Source organism: Protopterus annectens, chromosome 8.part0 (assembly GCF_019279795.1).
Source record: "Protopterus annectens isolate FY-2018-M chromosome 8.part0, PAN1.0, whole genome shotgun sequence".
Classification (NCBI taxonomy): Eukaryota; Metazoa; Chordata; order Ceratodontiformes; family Protopteridae; genus Protopterus; species Protopterus annectens.
In genome coordinates this window covers 1,327,954,300-1,327,977,238 of record NC_056741.1, presented here as the reverse complement: position 1 = coordinate 1,327,977,238, position 22,939 = coordinate 1,327,954,300, and the positions used below count along the sequence as shown (strand labels likewise).

The window sequence follows — 22,939 nt, the reverse complement described above, 5'->3', positions numbered from 1 at the left end:
AGAACCGGCGCTGAGATGCGCATCTGGGTTTGAAGGGCCCTTTCTCCTCTAGTTTCTGTCCCAGCAAATAAAACAAGAGGATGGATAGACTGGTGGAAGAACAGTTGTGACACCATTTTCAGAAAAAAATATGAGCTGACTGCAAGAAATGCACAGCCTTTCTGAAAGGCCAGATATGGTTACATACATAGAAGGGTCTAAAGCTTCAACATCCTGGCAGCAAGGGTGAAGGCAACCAAGAAAAGCATTTTATAAGAAATGAATTTCAAATCTGGCAAACTGGTTAATTCAAATGAGGGATGGGAAAACATCAGTTGTGAAATTCACATCCCAAAGAGGGAAAAGGTTCTTCATAGGATGGAAAAGGTAGAACCCTTTCAATGTAGCAACAGAACAATTGATGTTATGCCACATTCCCAGTTCTACCCTTCAGACTGTTGTGAAAGGTGGCGGTGGCTGATACATGTAACCTAACCACAGACCAGCTGAGACCCAACTCATACATGTGCTTGAAATGTCAGGAGCACCTGTATTCTTAATGAAGAACCTGTCAATCGACTGACAGCAAGTGCCTCAAATGATGTCTGTATGAAGAAATAATGTTGAAAACACTTTTAATGATACGAAGAGGTTCTGAAAAGTTCTAATCCCAACCAACTTTCTAAATTCTAAGTGTTATTTTGTCTGTGTAGCTGAAAAGAGGATTATTTCATCCTGTAAAGTGCCAATTTGCAGAACTACAATGCTATGTCTAGACATTGTTTCAGATCATTGATTGAACCATGTCAACAAAAAGTGTGGAATTCTCAAGTGTGGAACTCCAAGCCATCATGAAGTTCCCATTCCTGCAGAAGAAAACTCCAAAGGAAATCCATGAATGTATGATGCAAACATTGAGTGCCCTTCTTACTCAACTGTTAAGAAATGGTGTGCAAACTTTCACTATGGACATTTTGAGACTGAAGATGCAGCAAGGTCTGGGAGGCCTCAAACTGTGTCACCTCCTGAAATTGTTGACCATGTCCATGACCCGATTTTGACAAACTGGTGAACAACAGATAAAACAATTGCTGAGACACTACAGATATTCAGGGAACATGTTGGGTTTATAATCCATGAGCAGCTGGATATGCAGAAGCTGTCAGACAAGTGGGTACCCAAATGTTTGAATGCCAATGAGAAAATACACTGAATGGACACTTTCAAGTTAATTATGCGGTATTTCTGTGGAGCTGGTGCCAACTTTTTGGAATAACTAGTTACTGCTGATGAAACATGGTTACACCACTATGATCCTGAGACAAAACAACAGTCCATACACCACTATGATCCTGAGACAAAACAACAGTCCATGCAATGGTGACACTCAGGTTCACCAAGGCCAAAGAAGTTCAAGACCCAAAAGTCAGCAGAAAAGGTCATGGCCACAGTGTTTCTGGAAAAGGAAGGTGTTGTAATGACTGACTATCTTCCAAGGGACCAAACAGTTAATGCAGAATACTACTGTAACTTGTTGAGCTGATTAAAGGAGGCACTGAAAGAAAAAATGAGAGGGAAGCTGTTGAAAGGAGTTCTCTTTTTGCAAGACAAGGCACCAGTTCTCAAGGCTGGCAAAACGGATATTTTGATGAAACTGGGGATTGAGTGTATAGACCATCCACCCTACTCACCAGATCTTGCTCATCTGATTATTTCCTGTTTCCAAACCTTAAAAAGAGTCTGAAAATGTGGCATTTGAGTGATTCAGAGGTGATTGCAACAGCGGAAGAGTATTTCAGTGACCACACTTCAGACTTTTTTTGGCAGGACTACAGAGACTTCAGACACAATGTGCCAAGTTTGTTGAACTTCAGGGAGAATATGTTGAATAACTTGGCTCCACGTCATTCCCTTCTTGGCTAGACTTAGAACTTTTCAGCACCACCTTGTAGTGAAGTTTTTTTTCCTTTTTGTCACTGCTGTTTGGCCTCAGAGTAGGTGCATTTAGGTCTGGGGATGCACCCCACAATGGGGGGGGGGTCCTAATGGGTAAAAACAAAAAACTTACTCCAAGGTTAGTCTGAATTGCTTCTGGAAGATTTTTTTTCTCTGAGCTAGTGTTAGAGGTATTTATTATTGATCACTGAACATGAATCCAATGAATAAGAAAACAAAGTCTATATTCTGCCCACAGGGGGAGCCTCTACAATCTGGCAAAATACAAACGATCGGTGTAAAGCTTGACAGCCAGAGTCAACTCTGACAACCCACATGCCATATCCAACAGGATCACAGGTCTAAAGAAAGAGCCAAAGCCTGATGTTACCCCCAAAGCAGCAGCGATCATAACATGACCTCTGAGTGTGTACCACTAGATACCTAAAATCCTGAAACCACATCCTTCTTAGCTACCAAGAGGTGGTGATGATAAAGTTTTTGTCTTTCCTCCCTGAAATTTGAGCTTTTTGCCCTGATTGTTTGCCAGTCATTAAACTCTCCCTCATTTAACTGGTCCACTTTTTCATTATACATCAGGACAACATCAGAAAGAGAGGGTTATCAGCCATCAGGGGTTGTTCTTTTCACCTTTATGCAAGCCTAGCCACCCTAAAGCACATGCTCAATAGCATGTCCAGAGTTTGGCATGCAACAGTGCTAAGCAAGGAAATGTTACTTGCTTCTGCAAATGGCTTAATTCTTCAGGACAGCCCTGCACCCATGAAGCTAGCTCTCTCACAGTCTCGAGTCTTTGCTGAGGATTCAACCATAGGAGCAGACATCTGGGTATCCATTTCCAAACTGAGGCCATGGATAAGGATCATACAGTCTAGTCTCCATACTGTTTACATAGATTTTGCCTAGGTCTTTGACACAGTCCACCATGCTGAGATTACTGACAAACTCTCCCAACTCAACATTAACCCATACATAGTTTACTGAACTAGTAATTGGCTGTGTGATAAAACCCATATCATTAAGGTCAGGGGTATTTGCTCTAGACAGAAAAATGTCTCACATGGTTCTGTCCTCAGCGCCTTCTCTTTCGTATATATTTCTGTGACATAATGGCCAATGTCAAGGGACTATGGCTAACCAAGTTTGCTAATGACTGCAAATTGGTGGCAGTTACCAAATTCCATTCTGATACTCTATTTCTCCAGCAACAGCTAGACCAAACAAACGATTGGTATATCAGTCACGGGCTTACCCTCAACACCAAGAAATGCAGCATAGATTCCTTTGGTAAATCTAGCATTATTACTGCTTATCAAATAACATTCCACTTTCTACCTTGCACAGTGTCTCCGTCATGCTATCTGCTCAACATCCAACATCCAAAGAAGTTATATTAATCCCTTACTAGGCCCATCACTGAATATAATGCACCCTTTGACATGTACCTTATCAAGCACTTAAACTAGATTGAGACGTTTCCTTATGCCAAGATCTCAGGTCTCAGTACCCTTAGCAGTGGTGATAGACTAAAAGTGCTGACTCTCTACTCACTGTCATACAGACTCCTGACTTAGTTGTTCAGCATCTATCTAATCTCTGCTTCCAGCCTTCAGAGATGCAGGTATCTATTTCTATTTCTTGCTAGCCCCATTCTAAAAAATAATTTTTCAAAGATTCAAGAGCTTTGTGTGCAACTATATCATCATTATGAAGCCTAAGTATTGTATATACCTGTCCTTTGTGCATATTTCTCATTATATGCCTTGGATGCATACTATTTTTGTGTAAAAATGCATTCCTGCATGTAGGTTTTCTATATAAGCTTGTATGAACAGAATCAAAGTCTGCTTTATCTATTTTGACATCTAGAAATTCTAAATGTTCAACAGAGTGTACACATGTAAATTTCAGAAAGGAGGTGGTACTATGCATGTACCTCATGCAGCGTCCATGGCCATGCCAACCTGTGCCAATAGCTATGCTAACCTAGTTTTGGTGCAATGGGAACAACATCATTTATTGTCAAACAGTAATGTATTTGCAGAGAACCTTCTTTGGTATGTCTGTTTTGTTGATGATATTTTTATGTTATGGGCTGGCACAGTTGATGATTTGAACAATTTCATGAGGTACAATGTGTTAGGGGGCAGTATCTTGAAATGCAGATTAATCAGTGGTACATTACCAGAATTCACTTCTGAATTCCAACACATCTATGAATTTTGATACTGCTTTTGTGGAATGGACTACAATACTGAAGCACTCCAGGTGCTTCATCTATGGTATAATTAGAAATTGTAACAAGCCACTTACTACAGTTTTAAAAGCAGTAGTAGTCTTCTGTTTTTTTTTTCGCTCCTCATAAAACAGAACAAGGCTAACTCCTGAGGTTACGAATGCTAGCCAGATCAGAACAGATTTTTTTTTGCTTCTCATCTTACAGTTGAGGGGCACCAGACTGCCCAGCTACGGTTCTGCCTATGAACGTATTTACACCCGAGGAAAGATGACTCAGCAAAGTACTGTCACTCCTCTTGTCCCCTGTGCCAGCTTCACGAGCACCCAAATCACTCATCAAACCTAATCACCCAGGTGATAGTCAGGGTTTCACTCATCTATACCAGTGGAGCTGGGGACTCTTGTCTCTGAATTTTACAAATAGGTATACAATCAGGGAGAAAGGAGAGAAGGCAGACAGAAATCTCCAATGTCACAAGATACAGAGTGTATTTCTACTGCTTTCTTGCCCTGTTGCATAGAGCATAAGAGAAGAAGAACCGCAGTCTCTCAGATGGTAAACAAGTAAATCTCTGGAGCACCCTACTTTTACAAGAGTCACATAAGACACAGTTCCTGAATTCCCAACTCCAGAAGAGAAACAATCTGTAGGCGCAGCGCAGGGGGTTCAGCAGCATTATTTTCTTCACTCAGGGTATTAAACGGTATGAATAGCTCTGATCCTTGTCAGACTCGCATCTCTTCTCTTCAAAGGTGATGTGGGATTCATGTTTTAGTGAAAGCAAAACAATTGAAAAATGTTTGCAGTAACTACCTTCAGTGAACATCCAAGGAGAGTTTTTTTTTTTTGGGGGGGGGGGTAAACCCCCTGTACCCCTCCAAACTTATTTATATCAACAATGAGGTTACACAACACTGGAGAAAGAGGCAAACTCCACTACTGACAATGCTGTTTGGCAAACTTCCTTCAGTCATTTCACATTTGTGGAAACTACTTTTAGCAACCTGACACATTCCTGAACATGTACCCCTTTGCTTTCTTAAATACTATATAATGGGTAGGAAGATGGACCAGATCAAGTGCAGAACAGAAACAGCTTTCCCTCCACAGACTTCAGGTCAGGAAGATAGCATGCAGGTCACAAATGATGATGTAAAAGCCCCTCTGCAAGAGAAACATTCTGCCGGAACTGCAGAGGAGTTATGATAAGCTGCCTACTCCATCAGCAAACTGCTAATCATTACAACATGTAATGGGTTTGGCTACAGGAAAAGGAGACCATCTCTCATATTGGAGACCATCCTTCAGACTGGTGACAATTTTTCAGCACCAGTGACAAATTTCTGACACAGAAGATCCAAGAGTGCATGCTGGATCAGCAGCTACTGACATCTCACCATCCAGTGTAACAACCCCATCATCAGGGGCTACAAAAGACACCATGAAGACTCTGGTGACCTCCACTCCCAGAAGACGGAGAAGGGTCTAAGTCCAAGCCTTCCTTTGTGCCGTCATGAAATCTACCACAGCCATGACATCATGAGCCCCCTTCCATGGACAAGACTGACCAACCCTGTGGTATGTCCATCTCCTTGTTAATAATGGTCATTTTCTGAAACAGGATCAGAGAGGACTTCTCCCAGTTTATGGTACTCAAGGGAATGCAGGTCAGCAGCAAAGCTAGGAATGTCACCAGTAGGTCCCTCAACAGGACCATCAGGAGCCAGCGAGACAGGAAAGAGGATGGATGTAGTTTGCTGTTCTACAAGACCACCAGCAAATCTTTTGTGCAACCCCCAGACAGTACCATGCCAAAAGACATCCGCCATGTCCACAATACTATCCAGGTGCTCTGTGACAGCAGTGGCATGTCTTTTTAAAGGGTCACTACCAGAAACTGACACAATGGATATGGTCAGTAAAGCTGCTAAAGTCTTAGGTGGGATGACACTTTTAATTCTTTGCAGAACCACCAATGGGTGGAAGTAGACCCCCTGGCCTTGTTTCAAAGGAGGAACAACCTCTACAGCCCATATAAGAAGTGTGTGTCTGTTCCAAAACATCTGTGCAGACACCCTTATCTTTGACTGAATAACTTCCTGGTGGAGGCTGTAATATCTATATGACACAGAAAACAAACCACACTGAGCACTCACTGGTTCTTAGTGATAACTCTCTAAGCAGAGGCAAACAAACAAATGGCCTGGTAAGACCATATAATGCTTAAGGGCTCTCACTGGTCTGAAAGGAAGCTTCTTCTCCTTGGGGACTTGTCTAGGCCAAGAGGAAGAGGACCCTGCATGGATACATACAGGCCTTCCATAGTGGTGAGGAACTGCTTCCTTTTCAAGAGTTTGTCCATAAGGTCCTAAGAAAGCTAAACAATTAGACCCTCCCCCCATAAATGGAAAGTGCAGGATGGACTGCATGAACCTCTCCATCAGGAAGGACAGCTTATGCACTCTGTGCAGGCACATGGCTGAGTCTACTATCTTTATCACAGCATCAGTGTAGTCAGAATCACAGTGACCCTTACTGTAGCTCACTTTGGGTGCTCCGGACAGTCTTCACTAACTTCTCCTTAATACTAGACCCAAGAAGGACTGAAAGCTCTTCTACCACCTGAAGTACAGGAAAGGACTGGAAAGTGAAGACAAAAAGCTAAAGGAATTAAGCCATAATGTGGCAGAAGAAAAGTCTCACTTGTCCACCATGTCAAATGCATCAGACTTTTCCTTTGATGGCAATGCAACAAAAGTCTCAGTTGGCTAGTAAGGATATGCTTCATTCAACCAAATGTGATGGAGGACATCTATCTTTGGAGAAAGTGCAACAGATTCCTGGCACTCCCACTTTGCAGACACAGCATGCTTTATATAAGGCTCCATGGAGGGGGACTGACTAAGGCTTCTCCTTTTTCCCCATACAATGATTAAGGCATTCCTGGGAAAGAAATAAGGGTGGCAGGTGAGTCCATGGTGAATTTCATAATCTTTAGGTTTCTCAAAAAAGAGGTCATCCAGTAGGGAGGTGGGTGTGTGTGCGGTTGTTTCATTATCTTTACCTGGCTCAGAAATAATAACCTCAAGGACTTCTAACGCCTTAGAAAGTAAAAAGGGAGACCCCTCTATTCACACCATCCCTAAACAGGGCACACAGGTGCAGATGATGTGTGTGTCGGGGTATATGTGCAATGAGTTGGGAAGCAAGGTACTGGTACATTTCAGGACAAGATCACAATGGCAGCCTAGCGACTTAAAAGACAAACAAGCGAACTGCTGCTGCCTTTAGGCCATATTTCCCAATGGTGGACTTTCACAACCATGAGGACAGGTTCCACCAAACCTTAACCTACCTGAAACACAAGGCCGGAACTGTGGAGGCTGGTGTATCAGAACCTGTAGGACCTTGTTTGAACCGAGCTGAACTGAAGTGGGCTACCAGCCACAACTCTGAGCCGAGATACCAGATGACTAGAAGCTTCTGAGCTTCCCAAAAAACGTAAGTTGACTGTTTTTTTTTTGCTTGATTATACTATTTACTGCACTTTTTATTGTGCTCTGCTAAATTAATACTGTATTTAAATACTGTAAACTAAACTGCACTGTTTGTACTGCATTTGTCTCCCTTACTGTGCCTCTCTCTCACTCTCTCTTTCAGCTTTTCCCGGTTAGGGGTCGCCACAGTGGATCACCTTGTCCGCTCATGACTGGCAGTGGATTTTTACGGTGTTGAGTTGCCAGCCCGGTGCCCAACCTTCTACTGAAGGCACGCACTCATGCCTAGGGTCAATTATAGCATGTCCAGTCCCCTTGCAGCATGTCTTTGGGGATGTGGGAGGAAACCGGAGCACCAGGAGGAAACCCACACGACCACAGGGAGGACATGCAGACTCCGTACAGAAGACACCCCAGCCGAAGATCGAACCAGAGAGCCTCTTGCTGTGAGGTGACAACGCTAACTGCTGCACCACCGCTGTGCCTGTTAAATCATATTTTGTTGCTGTTTTCACTGTTGCAAAGCTTTTTTTTTTTTTTTGCTATTTTCACTGTTTGCAAAGTAATTGTTGCTACTTTTCACTGTTTGCAAAGCATATGCTCTGTTCGTTCTATTTTCCCTCCTAGCAGTGTTTTAAATAACTGATTTGTTTGCTGTTTATAGCATTCTTCAGTGTCTCTTTGCTGTTTTTTTATTGTTTAAAACATTTTCTATTGTCTCACTCATGTTTTCTACTGTTTAAAACATTTTTAGTGTTTCTTTCTTAAATTAGTGTAGCTAGTAGCTGAAACATAGTCCAGACACAGGTTTGCTGCATCTGGGTCTGTTTGTAGTGGCTGTTGTATTCTGAGCACATTTTCCAAGCCATCTTTAATTGGAAGGGGCCCTTCTGCACCCTTCTGAGAGAAGTGTGTTGACTGGAACCTGGCTGGTGAAGGGTGATTGGTCTAGGGCTTGGAGTAAGTTCCCTCATTGGTTCTTTTGAGTTTTTTTAAAAGTTTTTTTTTTAAGTTTTTAACTTCTAGTATTGAAGCCATGCATTTGAGTGGGTTTCTGCTTGTTTGCATGTTGTGTAGCACCATGCACTGCCACACAATTGTGCACCATAGCCAGGCAGATTTGGATATTTTTTCTATTAAATACCGCTGTAGTACATTAGTGTAGTCCTCATCTTTAGTACCTCTCTCGTCTAAGAAGTACTGCTAGTGAGCTGTGACCAATTAAACCACCAGCCAAAACCCCTGCCAGAAATACCCATCTACAGAGCACCTCCTAAATCAGTCCTGAAAGCACCCTCTTTGTGATAACAGTTCTTCAAATATTGTATTATGGACAGTTGGACTACCCTTGTTTCTCCTGCCAGCCTTGTTCACTTGGGTCTCCTGAGATAGTATAGCAACTGCCTAATGTACAGTGACAACCCTCTACTAATAACTCACACTAGTACAGAGTGTGAGAAATGTACCTACATAAAATAATCTTGAATCCCTGCTCTCTCTTCCTCAAAATAGTAACACTGAAGAGGTTGTCAACTCAGCAACCACTACTCATGCATACACATCGAACACATAAATGAACATATGCAGAGGTTCTCTCAAATGAATTACTGAAACATCAGAGACTTCCAAAACAAAACACTGCTACAAGTAACACAGTTCCCACAGCTCCCAAGACACACAGCAGCACTAGTGTCTCACCTACCAAGCCCTTAAGGTGTAACACTCAAAAACCAGGTTCTCTTGTCATTGGAGACTCCATAGTGACACACACAGATGTCCCACTCACCAGGTTAGAAGAGGAGAAAGTTTTGGTCAGCTGCCTGTCCGGTGCCAGGATTCATCAGATCACTCAACAAGTACCTTTATGACTGTCATAGCTCATGTTGGAGTGAATAACCTGAGATGTACCTCACTGGACTATATGAAGAGAGACATGCTTGAGCTCTCCGAGTATGTGTTCAAGGCAGGTATGTCCCTAGCCTTGAACAGCATATTATCCTCACCTAGGATAAACAAAACATGATTAATTTCAATAACTGGCTTAGTTTTTGGTGTCATTCAAAGGGGATCCAGTTTCTGTCAGTCTGAGATGACATGATCGACAAACCTTGCTGTTTGATAGAGACAGTTTGCATGAGGCAGCACTAAGCTTTTGGCTGTTGTTAAAAGCCCTTGCCTCCCCATTAGTACCTTTTTAGGCAAGGTCTCAAAAACAAAATTGCCAATGTGAAAATTGCCAACCATAATAAAATAATGCTTATGCTGCTAAATGCTAGGATCCTAATCCAAAAACTGCACACCCTAGAAGCACTTCTGTCACTAGAGGATGTAGATGTCTGTGCAGTCACAGAAATATGGTTCAAGGCCTCAGGGAGTACCATGGCTTTGCAAGGCTACAATGCTTTCCACCCTTTCAGACTACAAAACGAATGTGTGAGAACCAAAGGAGGCAGTGTTTCTGTCTATATTAGCGATAAATTCACCTCCTGACTAGTTAGACTGGACAACTCCATGGAGTTACTCCATGATCAGATTACTTTGGGTAAGACCCCCATTCAAGTCATAGCTAGTTATAGATTCCCCTCCCTAGATCATGATGTGCACTTGGTCTACTTGACCAAACTGGAGTCAGTCCAAATATTGCCAAACAATCTCTTCATGGGGGATTTTAATTATCCCATCAACTGGGAAACCTACTCTAGCCCTAACTCACTAGCGCAAAAGTTTCTTGACTTTGTTAACTCTAATGCCCCAGAACAAATTGTTCAAACCCCAACAAGAGGAACAAACATACTAGATCTCGTCTTCACCAACATGACAAACAGATGCACTACTGCAACTGTCAGAACCTCATTAGTTAAATCTGACCACAAATCAGTCACCTTCACCAGAACTCAAAAAGGCTGAAGTCAGACTAAAAAACTTTACCAAAGCAAACTATACTCTCCTAGGGGAAGGTATAAATGCATTCCGAGCTCCATCCCCAGCTGGAAGTGGTAACTACACTAAAGTCCTATACAGTCACTTGTATAAGTGCATAGACTGTTCCACACAGAATCAAAGCTAGAGCCCAAGTTTAAAAAAAAAAAAAAAACCTGCCCTGGTAGACATCCAGCATCAACAAACACAAAAAGTTGCTGTCTAAGAAAACTAGGGCAAGGCCACAACAATGGAAAAATACCCTCCTCGGCCTCAACAGGCAAATAAGACAACATGTCAAATCCTTACAGCTATGTAAGTAGCTTAAAAGGTAGGAAAAAAACATGTGCCAAACTAGTGACTAACGGTATCACACACACTGAACCTGCAGAGGCAGCAAACCTGCTAGTGGACAGATTTAGTGAAAATTTCGCCCCCTTATCCTCTCTAAACTTATCACACCCTACATATCTGAAGAGCAGGTCATTAAAGCCTTGTCTAAGGCAAAAAAACCACAACCTCTATGGGACCAGACAGCATCCCAGGCTGTCTTCTAAACAAACTAAAAGATGAACTAGCATCACCATTAAGTCCCTATTCAATTACAGTCTAACCACTAGATTTGTTACTGAGGAATGGAGAACAGCAACAGTTATTCCTCTCCACAAAGGTGGCTTAGCAACAGACCCAAGGAATTACAGACCCATAAGTCTGACTAGCCTCATCTGTAAAGTCATGGAATGTATTATCATGGACCTCATAAATAAAGACATAGTTGACCTCCAAACCCTGGATTCAACCCAATTCAGCTTCATCAATGACAGATCCTGCCTGTCAAACCTGGTGGATTTCTTCAAGAATGTGACCAGTGCCACTGACGAGGGCAAATCTGTGCACACACCATACCTCCACTTCACAAAGGCTTTGACACAATCCCACACTCAGGCATTACCAATAAACTTAGCAAACTGAATGCAAACCCCTTTGTTGTAAGATGGGTTGACAACTAGCTCACAAACTGATCACACACTATCAAAGTGGGTGACTCCACATCAGCCAGCAGACCTGTCACCAGTGGGGTGCCACAGGTGTCAATGTTGGGCCCTCCACTGTTTGATATATATGTCTCAGAAGTTCAGTCTAAAACTATGGGGATGTGGCTGACCAAGTTTGCGGATGACTATAAACTGGGTGCAATTACTGAATCCCCAAATGATGTCAGTATACTTCAAGAGGATCTTACAGACCAAATTACTTGAATCCCCAAATGATGTCAGTATACTTCAGGAGGATCTTACAGACCAACAACTGGTGTCTTAGTCACAGTCTTAAACTGAATGCAATGAAATGCATCATCATTATTTCAGTAAAATGAATGTTTCTTCATATTATCAAATTAAAAACAATACCCTATGTACCTATAAAGTGGTAAGAGATCTGTGATCACAAGTAGACTGCAACCTTAACTTTGACCACCATGTGTCTACTGTAGTAAGGAAGGTTTTCCACATAACACACTGGATTAGCAAAGGAAACACCTCTAGAGCAAAGGAGGTTATAACCCGTTTATACTCGTCATTAATCAGGCTGATAATTGAGTATAACACCCCTTTCAGCATGTACTATACAAAGCACCTGCAGCAACTGGTGAGACCTCAGAGGTTTTTAACTAAGAAGTTCAAGGGACTCCAGCACGTGCCTTACACAGACAAACTAAAGTCTCTGTCACTATACTCAGTATCATATAAACTTCTTAGGTAAGACTTATGCCTGGCTTACAGACCAATCACTGTCCCAAACCTAATGAATTTGGTGCACATCCGTAAATCAAACGGGACTAGAGTTACCCATTCCAGAGGCCTAAATATGGCCTGCGACTTGAATAGGACATGCTGGAGGGACAGATTTGTCTCCCAGTGACTGAAGCTTCTTTGGAATAGGCTGCCAATTCATGTGAAGCAGAGCACCTCTATGACACTGTTCAAAAGGAACCTGGACTAGTGGATGGGGACCCATAAATTCTTACCAGGGATAGTGCTCACAACCCTCCTAGACATGGGCAGTCATTAATAAATACAATCCTGGGTACTGACTAGAGTATCTATGGTATTACATTGGGATGAAATGGCTAGGCTTGAAGTGACCTCCAGGTCGATAGCCTAGTAACCGTCTATGATCCTATAATCCTATGACATTCTTTAACCTGGGCCATCTAGCCCTGCTGGACCTAGGACAGTCCTGTGGAGAAACGTCCTAGTGCCTGATTGGTATTACAAGATATAACTGGGTGATCTGAGGGCCTTCTCCCAGGGATCTGGCCAGTTATGGACAGGCTGTGGTTCTCTGACTAGGAGATGGGCAGCATCTACATGTAGGGATGCATCTCTCCAAGGAGTGAGCTAGGCCGACAATCATCTGCTGAAACGGAAGACAGACACAAACCAAAGACACAGCACTTCAAGCGTATGGACATGACATATCAATGTTGGAAGACAGTCTCAAGAACAGCCTTATTTCGAGGAGGGTGTGTGACCATTGTTTGCTCTCTACTTTTTTTTTAGCCTATTGAGAATGCTCTGGGAAAGGACTGTGGGCTGCTCATAAAAAACATTATGCCAATCCATACATTGGGCAGGCCCATATCTATCCCCAAATCTCCTGAGCACAAGTTCTCAAAGCATTAAGACCAAGAACACTGTCTGTAGGGTCGGATAACATGCCAGGCTGCCTACTGGCTAGCCAGAAACATAAACTGTCAGCCTACAGAGGCTATTCAACTTTAGCCTTAAAACAGGCTTTGTACTGAATGAATGGAGGACAAAAACAGTCATTCCCTTGAATAAGGGTGGGACTGCAATAGACTTTTGTAATTACAATCCCATAAGCCTGATGAGCCCCATGTGCAAGGCCTGGGAAAGGATCATTACGGAAGTAATAGAGATATAGATAACCTACCGACTCCCAACCTAACCCAGTTCAGACTGGTCAAATGTAGGTCCTGCCTACTTAACCTAGTCGACATCTTCCATAATACAAATATATTTACAAAAATGTGTAGAAACCATATATATTATTGTATATATATATATAATTAACAAAAAAAAAAAATAAAACTAAAATTAAAATTTGTGTGAAAATGAATGACAATAAATGCCTGGTGTATGCCTGGTGCTCTTTAAAACTCCCCAAAAAAAGGGCCAATAAGTTCCTCTATAAGTTAAAAGGTTTTTCCCTTACCTCCTCTGTCATCATTTTAAAACATAGCAAAATGCAAATTTAAACTCATGTTCATCTCTTCACTTCACATCCGCATTTTATATCCTCTTAAATGTGTTGTATAAATGTGTATATATAATCTGTCATATATATTTCTTTCAATAAATATATAAATGAGGGACAGACTGGCCCACAGCCTGTTATACACCATTTTCGACCACCATTTTCGATTTATTAATTGTTCTCTTCACATGAAATTATGGTCTGTTCTCAGATTATTGAATATCTGTATGCTTCTAAACATTTTGGATGTAATGAACATTCTCACCAGCCTACATATTCAATGTAGTACTGGCGTTTGATTCATATTTTGGGAACATCAATGATTCTCTTTAAAAAAAGAACCCTAAATAATTATAATGATAAGATGTACTGGAACACTCAGATTTGCAAGATAGAAAAAATAACAAATGAATAAGTTTATTTAGCAAACAAAAGTCCCACTATAAACACGAATGACAAAATTATAGATGGACATGAAAATGAGTAAATTTGAAATGAGAATGGAATTATAATTTTATTTTATAAACTAGAAATTAAAATTAAATCTAACACCTGAAGGCATATATAATGAAGCATAATATCATTTATTATGTTTCTGCAAATCAAATATTCAGAATATATGATTATAGAATGTAATTATTTTAGGATTTATAACATTTACAAACATCTTCAAAAAAGTCACTGAGGCAATGGAAGGGGAGAAATCAGTGCACACTGCATATCTGGACCTTGCAAAAGCGTTCTACACCATCCCACACTCAGGTACCACAGACAAACTCCCCAAGCTAAATATTAACTCCTGTGTAACTTGTTAGATAGCAAACTGTCTAACAAACAGAAATAGAACACAGGAAGTAAAAGTAGGTGTTTCTACCTCCTCAGAAACACATGTCACTAGTGGAGTGACCCAGGGTTCAGTCCTTGGGCCACTTCTCCATGGCATTTACTTCTTGGATGTCAAAGGTTTAAGGGATTGTGGCTGGCCACGTTTGCAGATAACTGCAAATGTGGTAGCATCACAAACTTTCCAGAAGACACCAAGATCCTACAAGACAGCCTGTCCCAAACCAAATGTTGTTGACAAAATCATTGACCGAAACTAAATGCCAAGAAATGTATAACCGTATCCTTCAGCAAACATGACTCGCTTTTTTTCTTTTTTTTTCTTTTTACACAATGACAACACCCCCCCACTTAAAAAAAAATTGATCTCATAGTTAGAGATCTGGGAACCTATGTTAACAATAAAGTGTCCTTTCAACATTATGTGTTCACTACTGTACGGAAGTTCTTTTTCATTGCACAGCTTAACTGAAGAGTATGGAGTCCAGATTCAGGGATATAACTGTTCCTCTGTACTCGGCATTCATTAGGCCAGTCACCAAGTATAATGCCCCTTTCTGTGTCCATCTTTCCAAACACTTGTCATAGCTGGAAGTACCGCAATGCTTCCCCACTAAACATATCAAGAGTCTAAATCACAAAAATTATGCAGACCGTCTCAAAGCCTTGTTTCTTTTTTCTCAGTATATTCTCAAAAGACCCTATTCTGTCACACCTATTACACATTTGGAGGTCAAATGACATCAGAAAATACCCAAACAAAGGACCTCAATCTGTTTTGTAAGATTAACAGAACATGCTGGAAGGATAGGTATGTATCACAGAGAATACCAGTACTATGCAGCCCCCCCCCCCCCACACACACACACACGCACACAAATAAAGCAGGGCACTTCTCTTACTTTATTCAAAACTAACTTGGATGAATGCATGTGCTACCACAAACTAACCCTTGGTTTAGCACCAATCTCTCTTATGGACAGAGGAACTATGTAAATGCCCAACATATACTTGGCCCATCTTTGGAGATTCATACTGCAAAATACATGAGCTAATAATTGCTAAGGGAATGCAGGGCTAAGCTTCTTAAGCCCTTCATGCAACAACAGTATAGTAAGTACCTATGAACGTAAGAACCCATACTCTTGGTAGTTAAACAGCCTGTCCTTCAACAAATCCTAGGTGTACTGTAAATTAATGACTGCACTGTCTTGTAGCATGTTGAAGAATTCACCCAGAGCCAAATGTAAAGATATTTGTGAAAAGTAAGAATTATCCACTACATCCAAACTACATGCATCATTGAAAGTTTTATTTTTTATTTTTATACATTTTATTTGGTTCTAGTACATCTCCTCAAGGTTAAAGTGGTTGAAGTTTCAACCAGACAAAAAAAATATTTGAAGCTGCAACACAACAAAAAAGACCGACCCCCAAAAAATAAATTCTATGCAGATGTCATCTGCTGCACCTCCCTTACCTATAGAAACTAACTGCATAGTCACAAAAAACACATAGAAAATGAAAATGACCACACACAGTGTTATTACTACCACCTCATAACCAGAAACCACATCAGCAGTAATTTTTTAAGCAGAACAGTGATCAGGGAGGAATAAGTCTGCAAGTCTAAACTGATGAGCTGAAGCATCCATTTAGATCTTAAGCCACTAGTATGTTAACTTTTCATATTTAGTAGCTAACATGATTATTTTATTTTTCTTAAACACAGTAGTTTGTTGTTTCATGCACTGTAATTTCATTGCAGTTTTACTTTTTAAACAAATAAAGATCAATTGGTTCTAACTTCTAAATTTTATGTGGGATTTTTTTTACTGGTTAATGAAACATCATGTGATCAGAACAAAATATTTAAACTATGTCCCTTTTGCAGCTATTTGTTCTGAATAAGTCTATTTAATTATGAGACCAAAGCAACTGTCTTGCTATTTTTTCAATAAAGATTGTTCCATCTATCCATTTTCAGTATGACTTTTGTTATTTGAGTTCCATTTTGCATAACTGTTGCTTAAAGTTGGTTACTGTTTGTTTAAATGAGGATTCAACTACTTGAATTCCATTTAGAGATTTAACCAAATGACATGAAGCTGAAAAGGCTACTGGAGATCTTACAAGACAGACACTGGTTAGCCATCATGAAAAAAGTAATTTTCACAAAGGCACTTAAGAATTTGTTTGACAAGGATGACATAGCTCTCAACTTTGCATCTACAAAATGAGGAACACTAGCCATCATAATGTGGAAAAACTGGGCAAACTGTGGAACACATACGAACAGCTTAGTAACAACTTCAACTAGGAAGGTCATGGGACGATTAAAATACCCTGGTTTAACTTATAAAAAAGATCTTTTATGAATTAATATGAGTCATCTCTATTTGCCATGGATATCAGTTAAAAAAGTCATAACAATGAATGTGTGATAGACCCTTTAATGTGGAACTTCAAAAACATGAACTTTTTAAGACCCCAAATAAGATACTTTCCTTGTAATTAGGTACACTTGAGAGGTACGAAGGACGACAAATATGTTTTATTCAGTATCTGAATGCAAAAGAATGGGGGCTGGAAGTCCCAAAGGGCAAGACGCAAAGACCATGGCCACTGCAATATAAAAGCTTATTTGCTTCTGGGCTTAAATGCAACAAACAGACTTTATTTATATTATTCTTTTGGGAGTAACCAAAGTATTTTTAGTTCTAATCCATCAGTTTCATTTATACCATGTAATAAATTTAGCTAGTAAATATGTATGAGATGACTGTAAAGTGACATAATTGGAAATCGTTAGGAAAGGTAAGAAAATCATAACTTCTGATTGAGTTTCGGACGAAACGAAATATCTAGACAAGTAAAAATGAGCAGTATGTCGTCTGCTGCTAGCATCAGCTGGATTACTGTTAAAATGAATTGCAAACAAATAGAAAATGTCTAGGTATAGTGTAGGAAGTGACTATACTGTAATGGAGTGATGTCATCGCATCTGGTTTTAAGAATGATTTAAATAACTTTTATAGGTTCATAGGTGTATATACTAGGCTAACAACCACTGGGGCCTTTATAAACCTACATAAGCATCCCAACTGTATTCTGCATATCTATATGCTTTAGACGCTATTTCAAAGGGCATATATAAGTTAGAGCAAGATTTATAGGCTGCCTCTGTCCATTAGAAACATAGGTGCTAGACCCAAGATGTATTTCCAGTTTCCCATCTACTGGTCCAGGTTTCTCTTGACCAGGGTTAGGAAACTATCTCTCATTTGACAACTACGTGGCCAAAGTGATTAGAAAAACATTTTATATAGCCCACCATCTAGATCAGGCCTCATCAGGCCATAATCAATGCCCCTTTTGGGATGTACCCTCACCAAGAGGATCAAAGGGCTCAAACAGATGCCATATGCTGCCCGGTTAAAGCCAGCTCTACTCAGTGGCATACCTGTGCCTGAAAGCCTTAATGGACATCAGAAAATCCAAATCCCATCGGACTTGAACCTCAGCACTGAAATAAATAGGACATGCTGAAAATCCCAGTCCAGGTTAGGCAGAGTCCTCATTGACTCTCTTCAAGAATCTTGATGAGTAGTATCACTTCTGTGTCAAATGGATGCCCAGGGCAGATGGTGAACCTCTACTTCAAATAAATGGTAAACCTGTTCCAGAGAAACACATACTTGTTATTTATGTCTTAAGCAGAGTTTAAATCCCTAGATTGAGTAATTCTGATGCTATTCATTTTGCAGATATGCAAAAAGTCCATCAGAGTGAGATCCAGAGATGCCTTCTATGTCAGGCATAAACTGCCTCACAATACTCTGTAGGAAACGGAGTACAGATATAGGGCTTTGAGGTGGTCTGCAAAGGACATGTTGATGTCATATATTCTTTTTGTGAGGAAACTTTGTGGATATTATAATTGTCACGCGTGCTTGGTCAGGTACATACTGAAGGGGATGTTGTACTCAATGATGGGCCTGATGATGGCTGAATACAGTGGAACAATGACTTCCTTCGAAATAAATGCCATGCCCTTGTTTATAAATTGAGCAATATTGAATGATTTCCTTACTACCTTAGACACATGTTGGTTGAAAGCCAGGTTAGTATCTACATACACACCCAAACCCCTGACTACTGGTTCTACTCTTACAGGTGTGCTAGTGATGATGTAATTTCCTAGGGTGGCTGACTTCCCAAAGGGTACTATTATACATTTTTTAGCACTGTGTTTTAAGCCGTGGCTTTGGCAATAATCATTTGTCTGTGTTAGTCCTTCCTGTAGGATATTAGTGTCTTGGGGGGGGTTCTGTGAGCACTCAGTCTGCAATCATCTGCAGACTTGGTCAGCCAAAGGCAAATGACATTGGCCTTGACTTCCCAAAAAAGGAGTAGAAACAGCACAGAGCCCTGAGGGACTGTGTTTCTATAGTTCCTTCCCATAACCCAAAGGGAAACTTAGGGTAAATAGGTGATACTAAACCTGTACATGCTGTGTGTGTGTGTGTGTGTGTGTGTGTGTGTGTGTGTGTGTGTGTGTGTGTGTGTGTGTGTGTGTGTGTGTGTGTGTGTTTCTGTGTAGCCTACAATACAGTGACATCCTATACAGCATTACTCTGCCTGCCTTGTGCCCTCCATGTTGCCAGGACAGGGACTGGCCTTCCTGTGACTATGAACCAGATATGGCTATCAGTGAAAGAATGAAAAGCTTCTTAACATGTAAATGGCACATGTTCCAAAGACGCAGAAGAATAGAGAGTGCAGGTTGCATGATGAGCAATAAAATAATGACAACTTAAGAAATTCAGGGTGCTGAGAGTCTTTGATCATAAGCTTTCTGGTACACAAACAAATAACATCCCTACCTGAGCCACATGGAGACATTTAAAAATGGCGTTTCGTGGAACTGATACTTGTGTGAGACAGACTCTTGACAAATTTATTTACTTGTATTTCATGTTACTCAGTTGTTAAATGGCTAAAATCACCAAACACAAATGCCTTTTTCAGGGTGACATGGGAACACTGCTTGTTTAAGTGACTCCCAAAGAGAGACTGAGGAAGTCAAAGAGGGGACTGCAGGATGAATTTCAATAGCCATTCCAACACTCTAAACCTCTGTGCTAAACTGACAGATTTTACGCAATTCACTATTATTACTCACAAAGAATGTATGATATTTAGACGCAAATGCTGATATCGTTATTAGTGGTTCTGCCAAACTGCTTAAGTTTCAATACTCTTTTACAACTACTTGCTTGGATTGCTATACCCTAATAAAATGACACATATCAATGTACAGCTGTTTTATATGTTTTTCAAGTTGTGAACTGTTCTAGTCATGTTACTGGTGGACTTCCAAAAGCCCCTGCTCAGTTTCTGATATCGTCTCTCTTTTCTTCTCCTAAGAGGAAAACAAAATATATTTTGTAGACTTTCTAGAAAATCTTGAAAAAAAGCATAACATTTGATGTCTGATGTCTGTTGCAAATGTCTGAGTAGTTAGTGTTCTAATCAGCTTGAGATCAACACAGTGTCTAAACCATAGCCAACAGTTTACTCTGCCATCTTGTATGAGCACAGTCCCATTAGCATGTGACCAGAGTGAGACATGGATGGCCTTTGTAGTACTTAGATTAAGCTTCCGAGCTACAGGCAGACAGTAGTTTGGATTTTTCAGTTTGACTAGCAGGGTAGGAAGCAGCAGATTGGCCCACTATTTACTGCACTGAGAGTACTGCAATGATGCTCCCATTTAGAGGACAGTAACAACATTCTAAACATTCTGTTTGAGAGTAACGGCAGCTCACAGAAATTTTTGGTGGCAGCACTGGATATGAGTGAAGAAGTATTTTATATGTGGCATCAGACCCCTTTTCCTATAACCACACCTACGCTGGGTGTGAGGAGTCTAGACATTATCCGTCAGAACTGCAGCATTTTATTAACTATGACATTTAGGAGTTCCAGATGGGTCTCAAGTCAAAGTACAATCCAGCTTCATACCCAGCTATCTGAATGAGTTCAAATAGAATATCAAATACCTGGCCCAAGGAACTCTGAAAATGTCACTGGAAATTCAGAGCCAGAATTTGCTTCATACAGGAACACTTCATTTTTCTAGAAAAGAACCAATACCAGCATTCACAGCAAAAGGATAATGCAGATTCACTTGACAGTTAAACTGTTCTTTTGAATTCTAGCACAAGTGAGTAAGCAGCTGATTGACAGGAAAGAACATAATGACAAGATGGAGGGACTGTCCCTTTATGTCTGATAAAAGCATGCCAAAACAGACTTAGTACATGGGCAGTCCCAGTCAAATGACTGCTACATGATAGTGCTCAGACAACCTAGAAGAAGACAATGTCAGTTTCAATAATCCAAACCTGGAGAAAAAGTCCTCAGACTACACTCTTTTCATTGTTTTTCCATATCTATTCACCAAATACAAGTTCTTCCATTTCTGTGATTTCCATGATGTTTGCATTAAGGAATTATGATTGTCAATATTTTTCTGCACCTTCTCATACCATCCATATTTTCCTTAACCACATGATATAATCTTTTTTACCGTATTACTCATGAAGCCTTTAACACAAAGTGGCAGAAAGAATTATTGTTATTGCAGACGCAGCTGTTCATCATAACAAAATCTCTTACTGTATCCAAACATTCAGATAAAAAAATGCCAGAGAGCTATTACAGCAATATGTCATGTGTACTCACAGATACAAGATGTTCTTTATAATTTAACATAATGCCTTTTGATTCTCTACTGTGCAAAAATGTTCACCAACAACAAGCTCCTTGTTAGGCTATAATCCGGATGTGTGTGTGAGAGAGAGAAAGGCAGAAGGAATACAGTGACTATTTCACTTAAGAGTCTTGCAGCTTACATTTAGTTCAGAAATATGCTTTTAGCATCTCTAACGTTAGCCTGAAATAATCATTTTTTTAAAAGGCAGATAAAAGATTTAACAGCAGGACATAACTGCTTTTCCACCTTTAGGTAGAATAACTCTATGGTGACCTCTCTTTAAATCTCTCATTAAAATCTATCTGGTATTTAGATGACAATGTTAAATCTCAGGAAAGATTATTTGTTGCTCTTTTTTCTTGGAACACTTTTCTTTTAGTAAGCTATGTAATGGCGTTTGAACACTCAGATACTTTGTTTTCTCAGTTTTTTCGAGTTAATAATACCGCTATGACGGTTTCAGCTCTGCTGAGTTGGTGTTACTCTAGTTAGTTTTGCATGTACTGTACACTTACACAAACATATGTTGTTATAAAAACTGGATTACCTTCAAAACTGTAAACATTCTAATATTATTTGAGAAATACAAACAATGCTTTATGATTGATAAATACCCCACTTTTCAAAATCATTCATACAAACGTCACTTCTGGAAGAAATATTTTAGTTCCAATTTATAGTTTAAGATTTATTTGCTACTTTAGCAATAACCGATGAGAGGGTGTGGGTATATTGAAGATTTACCCACAGTTGGCTTTGTTTAATCATTCAGCAAAACGTCAGTTATTGCTATTATATAATGACATTATTTAAGAAAGGAATTACTTATTTTTTTTAAATACTGTCTTTGTATAACGGTGCCATGGCATTCCTCCACACTATTTCCGCATTCTTCCACATTTCTTAATGTACTGAGCTTGCATATGGGACTTACGTTTCCACGCTTGCACAGTACATCAGTGCTGCGGAAAACAAGCAAAGGAGAAAGGAAGCTCTCCACTGCTTTAAAAAATATATATACAAATATATAATATATATATATATATATACAAATATATAATATATATATATATATATATATATATATATATATACATATATATATATATATATATATATAAAATCCAGACAGTGTAGAGAGAGAAACAAGGCAAAAATACAAGGAAAATTAGGTACGTTTCCTTAGTTTTGCAAAACATACCTGATTTTCCTTGTATCCACTCTGCATCTGTACGTACCTCTTGACTGCTTAGCTGAAGAACTGTCGCAAAGCCTTAAATGCAGGGGAACAAGGGTCCCTACTGAAACTGTTGCTCTTATAAACTTAGAAAACTGCTAGAATAATGGGATTTATGTTATCGTGCATTGCCTGAAGGATATCATCATCATCTTTCGGCTTTTCCCGTTAGGGGTTGCTACAGTGGATCATCTCTTTCGATTTCTTCC

At 40.0% G+C, this 22,939-nt stretch overlaps 1 protein-coding gene across 2 annotated transcripts in view; it reads right to left on the bottom strand.

Moving 5' to 3' along the window:
* Window positions 1-22,939, bottom strand: part of C2CD2L (C2CD2 like) — a 1,057,749-nt gene that overhangs the window by 488,488 nt on the left and 546,322 nt on the right. The window lies entirely within an intron of this gene.